Genomic DNA, 10,881 nt, shown 5'->3' on the forward strand with positions numbered 1-10,881 from the left:
TATTTTCTGTTGTAGTGGAAAGTAAATGTACTCCACTCCAGACACTTGTTGTGTGTTCACTTCTCTTTTGCAGGTTTGCAGAAGTGTGCATGCAGTACTGGGCAGGTCACTGTGTCCATGCTTTTGTAAAATTCTCAGTAGTTTATCTACTGCACTGTGCCTGATGTTGTTTTCACTGGCTCAGTTTGATAGTTCGTCCTCCAGGGACAAATACTGTGCAGTTTCCTCCTCAGTGTCAGAGGTCAAGGTTTCATCAGCCTCCCATGTGGTTACTCCTGACCAGCCTTCATCATCTGAGCCCAGGTCTTGCTCCTTATCAGGATACTCTCTACATGACAGGTCCATATTAGATGAAGAGTCTCTTCCAACATCACCTCTCTCAGGCATATCCAGCTCTTCATTTGATGGCTCATGTTCCATGTGAGATGGAGATGTGGCCAGTGCCTTCCTTGCGGCCGCACGTGCGAAAGCGTTAATGGAGTAATATTTTGTTTTATTTTAGGCCCATTTATTTTATTTTATTTTTATTTAGTATTGCTGTTCGTGCTGCCGCACTATGTCGGACACGTTTTTTCTCTAATGCACATCAATGCATTTTTAATAAATTATAGGCTACGATTGCATGTCTGATTTAACTATCTGTTTGATAATTATTTGGCAGTCTGCTGTAGTGCAATATGGGTCACATCTCGCTAATGACATTATAGCCTATCATAATGTGTATGACATTCTTCATATTCTGTAAGAGCCATTTTGTCATGTTGTGAGGTGTGTCCTGTAGGGGTCACTCTTGGGGTGATTCATTTGGCAATATAGGTGGGAACCTTTCCTCAGGTGACAGGCGTGGCGGCAGGAGAGGTGCACACAGTTTTTTGACCGCTTTGCTTGACACGCTATGCTGGGCGAGCGGGAGTTTTGTGTTGGTGAATTATTCAGTTTGTGGATTTACTGACTGTGTATGGATTCTTGCTTCTGCTGGAATGAAGTACGGTAAAAATTTGAGCATCTCACACTGTTTGTGGACTTTCAGTTAATCACCAGACATTACTAGACAGGCAAGCGCGTCCATTAGCAAAGCACCATCCAGCATCCCTCAGCTGCTTCAAGTGTTAGACTTAGCTGCTTGACATATTCAATAACCAACTTTAAGTTGGTGTGCCTTGACTTTCTGGTTTGACCTTTGATGTGCCTTATCTCCAAAAAGGTTGAAAGCCTCTGGTATATACGTTTTTTTTTTTTTTTAGAAAATTGATGCATCTCCTGTCAATAGAAGCAGAGCACAATGCGTCACGGGAGGGAAAACCACGTCCCTCATGGGGGAAAACATTCTGCGAAGTTGAAAGGGAGCAAATGGGAAATTGCGGGACACCGTGAAACAGGTTTAACATAAAATGTCAACACCAGACTATTTCAGTACCCTTCTGTCCAAAGAAACGGCCAGAGATATAGAGAAACTGGTCTGATTGGACTACCTCAGTTGTATGTATGATTTTTTTTTTAATTTAAAAAACATTTAATTTAAAATTACAGTTAGACTTTGGCTGATGAAAATGATGGCTGGTAACTAAATATTAACGTCAAACCCTGACTACAATGTTATTCTCCACACGTACCAGATGGCTTCATAAAAAGTGACTAACGGGTGAGGATAAGCCATTTAGTCCCTGCAAACTTCAAGATTGGTGAAGATCAATTGAGTAATTTGGTAGCTAGCTAGCTAGCTAACCTAGAGCAAGCTACCGTAGCTAGATAGCCAGAGCCGGGCCTGACCAAAGTGGTGCCCCTTGCATCGCAGCCAATTCCACCACCACGGTTAATCGTGGTTTTAAACTATTCTTTATGGTCAGAGCATGACAAACACTTGCCAAACAGCAGAACATTTCACAAATCTGAGGTATAACATTCAAAACAATTATAATAAAATCTTTTTTCAACATCAAAATATGCATGAGTAAAATTAAGCAAAATCCTTTTTCAGTCCTCTTCCTCAACGAAATAAATATCTTAATAGAAAAATTAAGTGCTGTAGTGTGATACAGCACACATGTAAGATGACTCAGACTGCAAAGTGTTTTAAAGGATAATGTCAATAAATAAAACAATAAATAGACAAAGAAATCTTAATTTCTGGTCAGCATGCCAAACCCTTTGTACAGACGGGTTGAAACATTTTGTAAGTGTTTTAGCTGACAATGTAAACTAAATAAATAGACAAAAGAAATCTCAACTGTGGTCAGTATCTTCTGTACAAGCAAAGCCATTACCCTACAAGTTACGTGCAAGAAAGAAAGGCTGTCTACAGTCTCAGGTTTTAAAGCTGCCCTGTGACAGCTGATAAGCTTCTTGAATCCTTCTGTCAGGCTTTCAGGTAGAAGGACCCAGGCGCAGACCGGAATGACAAACCAGGCATTTATTTAAGGATATCCAAAACCATAGTACAGAACAGTCCGCGTCAAAACCAGAGAATCCACGAGCAGAAAATCCAAAACACTAGGCAAGGGAAAAAATCCAACGAGACAGGCAGAGAGTCACCAAAAAAAAAAAAAAACCCCAGAGCAAACAAACAACAAACAGGCAGGAATGAAACAGACTGAAACACTGTGAAAAACTGGTAAGAAACAGAGCAGATAGAGGGGTATAAATACACAGACTGATGATGAGACAATAGGGACCAGGTGTGCAGGATGGGCTTCAGGTGGTGGGTGTGGCAGCAGGGCAGATAGGCGGGACAGGAGGTGGGCGATGGCTGAAAACAAAAACAAAAGCACATGCACTCAAGAAAAATAAAACAAATGACACACTGACAGACCGGAAGACAAAAATGACACAAGCAGAACATCAAGTGGAAGGACTGAAATGACGCAATTGCATTTGTGATGTCTTTGAGTCTTCTTTTTTTGTCGTAAGGCACGGTGCTGGAAAATGCTGATACGATCGTTTGCTGCTGGGTAGTCGCACTGGGTACTGGCCTGGTGCTTGTCGAGGGTCCACTAACAACACTCGTTTGGGACTGTAATTTCTTACTTTCTGCGTGTTCTAACGGGTGATATTGTTTCAAATGATGAAACAGTTTTGTGGTGATGCCTGTCTTTGATGGCACATGTCTTTGGCACAGTTTGTGCATGCTGCTCTGTTTTTTGTCGGATTGTAAATAGCCAAAATATCTCCAAACTATTACCAAAGTTGAGTGACCTTTCTTGTCGACGATGTGTTCGTCCTTCGAGCTGGTCATAGGCACTGCTTTTTCTTCGGAGTCGCTCATTTCACTTATTTTGCTTATTCTGCTCCAACTACAAGCCTGTCAGCCACTGTGTCTGTAAACAATACCACGTGCTGGCCTTAATTTACACCTCTCACCGTATAACCTAACTTGCGCAATGTTTACCTGTATTCCTGCGACATGTTCAGCAGTTCATGGTTCATTTCTGTGCATGATATCTAAGCGTGGACATTAGTTATATCGAAAATTTATTGCATATTTGCTATATTTCTATCAAGTAAAATTATATCGTGATAATTATTGTTATCGTTTTATCGCCCAGCCATACTTACAACTATTAATTACAAAAGGTGATGGAAAAGGAAAAGCATTTTAAGTGACTATTACAAGAACGGCTAATGTTTGCTAACTAGACTAAGATGTCAGTAAAAATGTATGCCTCGCTTCTTGAGACAGACAGTGGATGGTTCGTGCAGCACACTTAAAAGAAAAAGTGTATTTCTCAAAATTATGTTGTAGGTTATTCCCCAAACACCAGAATAGTCTTTCCGACTTTCCCTACAAATTTAATGTGGGAGTAACTAATTTCTCTAACTGTCGCTAAGGAAGTAGTCCTCCAAAACTGGAAATCAAGGAAATCCTGTCACATCACTCACTGGACTAATCTAATTTCAGAATACATTTCAATGAAAAAAAGTAATGCTCACAAAAAGAACCAAATATCAGCCTTTGAAGACATTTGGTACCCATTTCTAACTTTTCTAAATTCAATCCAAATATAACTACAAGCCGTATATATTACCAGACACACACCCCCCTGCTCCCCTTTTTCTGGCGCCCCCCTCCCCCCACCCCCCACCCCAGCTCACCCCCTGACCCCTAACATTCCTACTCTCGGTTCACCCCCCCCCCTTCTTTCTTTAATTTATTTACTTATTTTGCCTATCAGTTACCACAATTACACATACACATAGACACATGTCACTTACACTCTTGCAGAATATATCTGACAACCTCCTTCAGCATCCCTAAACCATGACCACCCAATGTGAATCATAGCTTACTTTACTCAATCTCTAATAACTTGCCTCTTCATGTTCGTCAATTGTCTTGTCTAGTCCTGTCTTCCCAGTCCTTTGCTATTGTCCCGTCCTACTCTATTCCCGTCCTTTCTTTATTTCACATTCTGTATGTTGTGCTATACACAATCCCCCCTTTTATGGATATCAATGTTATTATCCATATTATTGCCTTTATTTAAAAATAAAGTTGTCCTCCGAAGAGGGGGGGTGGTGGTGGGTCTTTAAAAAAAAAAATAATAAAAAAAAAATAATGTGGGAGTAACTGACGTTAACTCTAGCTATTTATTACATTAGCGAACGTTACTATCGTCCAAAGTAAGCTAGTAACACCCTGCTCCAACTGTAACTAGTATTACTGTGCAATAAATAAACTATTCATTCATCACATTACCTGTGTCTGCTTCCCGTTTTTCCTCCTCTTGTCTTCTTCTTTTTCTTCCCTGGGCACCAAAGGGCTTCGGTCTTTTTGACATGATTACGCTACTGACGTTAGCCTAGTCCTATCACGTTTCGCCGTCACTAAGTTCAGATAACTCGCCCATTCCACAACCAGGAAAGTCCGGGTGGGGGGTCTGGCGATGCGCCGGGGTGATGCTGCGGGCAACCCCGAAAATAGGCTAAGTAGTTATGTTGTTGTGGGCTTTTAAAATATTTCGAAATAATAGTATTAATATAGTATTAGTAAAAAATAGAAAAAGTTTTTTTTTTTTTTTCTTCCCTCATTTGGGGCGCCCCTATGGATGGATGGCGACCCTAGCATTCGCCTATACCGCCTATGCCACGGGCCGGCTCAGTAGTAGGGGTGTGCGATACTGCAAATTTTTTACCGTTCCAATACCAAGTAAATACAGGGCCAGTATTGCCAATACTGATACTTTGTACTTAAACAAGCAGCTTATGTGCTTTCATGTAGGGGCAAGCAGTCTCATCATATGTTAAATCTGAATTCTGAAATCATTTTCTGACCACCAAATGTGTTTGTGATTTTTGCTTTCCACTGTTAATTAATTATGTGCATGTTAAAACCTAGAACAGATTTTAAGCAAAGTCAGGCAAATAAAAAAATATATATTATTAACATAAAATCTGCACAAAAGAAAAATAAATATTGAAAATTTACATTCCTTTTCCCTTCAGTCTGAGGTTTTTGTTCAGAAATAACTATATAATAACAAAACAATTTTTCCCTTTATTTACACTTCTCTGACTTTTTTAAAGAACAAAGTACACAAAACTATTACTAGGGAACAAATGTTTAAAAAAGTCAAATTCTTCCTTCCTAGTTAGAGGTTTTGTTCAAAAACAAATATATAATAACATTGCACTTCTTCTCTGGCTTTTTTGAAAAAATAAACAAAGTTATTAAAGTTACAAAATTACAAAATTATTACTGGACAACATGTTGTAAAACTTAAATTCCTCTTTTTCAATTAGACTTTGTATTCAGTTTTTGTTCAGAAACAATATCATAACAAAATAAAAATTTCTTTAGTTTTTTTATAAACAAAGTACACAGAAATGTTTGAGAAAAATAAAGTAAATATGGTGCAAATATATCTATATGTAGATATATCTATATCTAAATGTGGCCTAAATACATCCCAGTGCCCCTTTGACAGTTAACACTAAAGGATTATTATATTCTGCCATTTTCATATTTCAGGTTTAAAATATTTTTTACCTCCAGTGAAATAATTCATTTAGATAACATATTGTAATGAGCTGACTGTTATTTGAATGTCTTAATATGGTCTATATTTAATCAGTCTGCTAAAGTAACAACTATGATGACTAGTATCACTTTGAAAATTAACATTAACTAAAACTGAAGATCCGATATGACTAAATTATTAGTTTCACTGTTGTGTATGAGTTACCTGGATATTCTTTTTCTCGCAGAAAAGATTCTGCCAGCGACTTTTGTCTCTGTGCCGGCAGTGGTCTACCTGGGGGATTTCTCTCCTCCTCCTTCGTCTTGTTTGTTGCAACTCGGCGTTCTCTTTTTCGTGATTTTTTATATGTTTGTATAAATTGGTGGTGTTGCCACAGTAACGAACAGCTGTCTTACATACATCGCATTTTGCAATATTTTCATTTTCGCTTGTAAAATAACTCCAAACAGCGCTCCTCTTTCTCTCTGCCACGCTCTCGCTCAGGGCAACTAACAGTGTTTGCTAGGCGCTACTGAGTCACGTGACAGCAAAACAGTAGAACAGGGAGGGGAGGGGGAGCAGAGTGAGCAGGCAAGACGTAAAGGGAGCTGTGTTTTACACACACGTGTCTACTTTTTGATGAAATTAGAGTAACGTACTGAACGTAGAAAAGAAACTGGAATAAAAGAATCGATCTCATCACGCTAGTATAGATCCGATAGTGATACCAACGTTGGTATTGATACTATCGATATTTGGATCGATCCGTCCACCCCTACTCTGTAGATAGCAAGCTAACTAACTAGCTAAACTAATGTATCTGGGGAATTGGAATCAACCATATACAAATTTGTAAGAAATTCTCAGACAGACGATTAATTAACTTTTTGAGCCACCTGACACAAAATGTCAGCTGCACACATAGACGTGAATAGTATCCGGATCCCATAAGGTCCCCGTGGCTAGCGAGCCCTCCTGTCTGTTAATAGCTTTAAGCCAACTATGACGTCTTTTTGGCTCGTTCTGCGTCTTGGAATCCTGTAAAAGCTTAAATCAGGGTTAGTTATCTTATTTGCCATGCAACTCACCACGCAACACGTTTTTGGCATGGTTGTGTTTTAGTTTTAAGACAATAAAGAGAACAGTGCACTGCAAATCAATAGAAAGTGCAGCGTTGTTTTCCCCCACGGCGTTGTTACGGGTGTTATTACAGCACCATCTATTGGTCGTTCAGTGGTAGTTCACCTTATGCAAAGTGAGTAGTCTCCCAGCATCCTGCTCGGTTGTGGTTATTGTACTGAGCAGTAGTTACTAAAGCCCATTGTCAACTAACGTGATGGTCTGTCTCAGACCCGGCCCAAACCAATTTGGCGCCCCCCCTTGCATCGGAGTAAATTCGACTGCTGGTGTACATACTCACAAGAAACTGAATAGCTTTGTCTTCGACATTCTTTTATTTGCGATTGCAAAATCAAAACACTTGGAACAAATTAGAAAGAAATACAATAAAAATATGAAATGAATTTTTGAAATACAATATGAATAGCTTAAATAAAGTCACATCACTGCTGGGTTGTGCTGTTGAGGTGGAGGAAACAGGAGGAGCGCTTGATGCTGTAGATGACCCAAGATTTGCAGGGGTGGGACTGAGAAACCTCAACAGCGCATCTGAAGAGAGAAGAGGAATATATTACACCAATCTAATAATAAATATGATATGATACATAATATGATTTTAAGAATAAACTGAAATATGACAAATTAAAAATCTAAGGGATACGTGCATGATGACTACGCTGTACATGTTTAATACTCTTCTGATATGCAAATGATATGAGATTCAATTTTTGTCATTACAAGGAAATGCTGATTAGCAGAATGCAAAGAAGTAGTAAACTGCACTATAATATAGAATGTAGGAATGCTAAGGTATGCTATAACAGGAATGATGTGCACTGTGCAGGCTTAAAACTATAGGAAAAGGAATAACACGTTAGCTTTTTGATTAAGGCTAATATTGCAAGCTAAGAAAACGTAAGCTAACCAGTTTTCAATAAAAATGTAAAAAAGTTTTATTTTAATTTTAACTCTTGCTGCCCCTATAATATTTACATATTTGGAAGCTGGGTGGGAGTGCCATTTTTCATAACAGCTTTGGTCCTTCGTAACATGCCATTAGCCTAACTGAAGTTAAAACAGTTCACGCTAGCTATTTATTGATTAGCAAACCATGTTTGGTTAACAACGTGTCGTTGTTCTCCTACGTACAAATAATGTCATGACATCACCTTTATTGTATCATTACCTCTGTCTTTCTCTTTTTTCCTCCTCTTCTTGTCTTTTTTTCCTCCCCTGGGCACCAGACAGTTTGGGACGTTTTGACATGTTGTTGTTGTCCTGTCGTCGTTGTCTTGTTGTCGAGCTTGCTTTTGGGGTCACGTCAATGCGTGCCCCCCTCCCCCCTCCCCCCTCCGCCAGCAGGTAGAGTCTAATTAGTCCGGGGGGAAGGGGGAGCATCTCAGGAAAGTAAAGTGTGATCATCATTATTATTATTATTATTATTCATATTTAATAGGGTTTGCTATGCAGTTAGATATTTTTGGCTCATTATCTTCCTATTAAGATATATAATACCAACTAATTTTAAGAAGAGTAATTTTTTTTTTCTCCCCCGTTTTTGGCGCCCCCTGGATGGTCGGCGCCCTTAGCATTTGCCTATACTGCCTGTGCCGCGGGCCGGCCCTGGTATGCGGTTTCGAATACAGCAACAGTTTTCACTAAACCCGCTTTCTGGAATACTCCCCTGGATGCTTGTTTCCTGAAGTCTCGCACAATAGACCAATACTTCCGTGTTGTCACACAGGAGGCTGGTAGCAGAAAGTGGCTTTGGCTCACGTAGACTTACATGAAAAATTCACGACTTTTTCAATGTTATTAAATAACTTTACCATGCTTCTATAATATCGGTATAATATATATATATATATATATATATATATATATATATTTCCATTGTAGCAGTCACATAGGCTACCACAAAATATATTCCCACCAACATGATCACATGAGTAGCTTTATAGATTTATTTTAACACGGGTTTTTCCCCCCGTAAAGATAGCTGAAAGAATGCATGTCAGACATCACTTTAGCAGTCACCGACCGTCTTGGCTAGTTTCGAGGTAAATTAACTGACTGTCTCTAGCCTTAGATAAAACATAAACCTTGCATATTGCGATTTCTTATTAATATTACACTTGACAGTGTAGCAGAGCTGAAGAGATTAGCTAGTGCGAGTCCTGCGTAAAGCCTTAGATAGCGGGTAGCAGGTAGCCGAGCAGTTGCAGTGGCTACGTCACTCCCTGAGACCTGGTTAAATAGCGTTGTTGCCGATAAGCTAGCCGCAATTTGCATTCAGCTCAACTGGCAATGACGCTGGCCGTAACGTAACATCGAATTAAACAACTCAGCAAGATACCACCCGTTACAACAGCACAACTCTTCGCTATTACTATTACTGGGGATCCGTTGATATGTGGCTAAACTGCTACCTAGCTGCTAACGCTAGGTAACATTACTAGCCTACTCCATTGAATCACACGGTTTGTAGTAACACAGAATCGTTACTGCAGACATTATTTAATATACATCTGATAGATCATGTAAAATTATAAAATGTAAGATTACATGATGATAACACAACAAAATCTAATTCATTTGTTGCGATGTATAGATCCTAAGGATTTTATGGATGTTTCCAGAAGGTGATACAGGTGGGCATCCGAAGGGGTTGACATGTATGCAAAGACAAATGTGATCATAAACCAACACAGTGCTTAAACGATTTACATTTATTGACACACACAACAGTTTACCTAATTACACCATATCCCATCATTATACGAGCCAGAGAATGCAATCTATTCATTATAATTATTGTTTATATTCACATGCGATTTCCAGGCCAGATTTAACAGCATTGGGTTTGTTGCGGAGTCCTGATCTGTGTCTTTCATAACGAGGTCCCCAATTCTAATCCAATGCACCTTCTGTCAAATTCAGCGGATTTCTCCTCACTGTTTGCGGTTACAGTTTGGGCCGAAAGATTTGGCTGGTGCAAATGATAACTTTAGAAATCAATTATTGATAATTTAGCCACAGTAGCTGGTGGGCCAGAACGTTAACTTCAACCCCGTTTTGACTAACGTTAGCTAACGTTAACTTAGTTAGCGATAACTGGCTAACGTTTGTTGTTAGTTAGCCTACCTTTTATGACGTAGTTATCAGCCACCCGGGTGACTTTCTTTCGCACAACCTTGTCTAATAGCGATGCTGTTATTTTCCGGCTCTCTGGATATTGCTGGAGGTCTGCGTAGAACTCATTTTTAGACATATTTGTTGTACAGCGTACACATACAGCCAATTTACCAACCGATACCATCTCCTGCTCAGACTTAAAGCGACGAAAAAAAAAATCCCGCATGTGTGGCAAATTGCCGTTAGCCTGTCGGCGACAACGCTACTTAACCAGGTCTCAGGGGGGAGTGACGTAGCCACTGCAACCACTCGGCTACCTGCTACCCGCTACCTAAGGCTTTACGCAGGACTCACACGAGCTAATCACTTCAGCTCTGCTACACATGCGTGGGACGTATCGGGCAATGACATAAAAGAGGTTAAATTCTGCGCATGCGCTTGACTTTTCCGCATGTGCAGAACGGATCGGGCAGCAGGCATGGATTGGGTTATGACAGGCTGTGTTCCGCCGTGATGGTGGGTTTCAATCAAATGTTGAGCCTGCAATTAATAGACCAATTGGCTGGACGCAGATCCAATTATCATCACAAATGTTTTTCCTTAATGCAGAAACACAAGGTGAAAACGATAAACTTTGAATGTATTTTGTTAACAGTTTATTGAGAACAGAGAA

The sequence above is a fragment of the Megalops cyprinoides genome, chromosome 8 (assembly GCF_013368585.1).
Source record: "Megalops cyprinoides isolate fMegCyp1 chromosome 8, fMegCyp1.pri, whole genome shotgun sequence".
Taxonomy (NCBI): Eukaryota; Metazoa; Chordata; class Actinopteri; order Elopiformes; family Megalopidae; genus Megalops; species Megalops cyprinoides.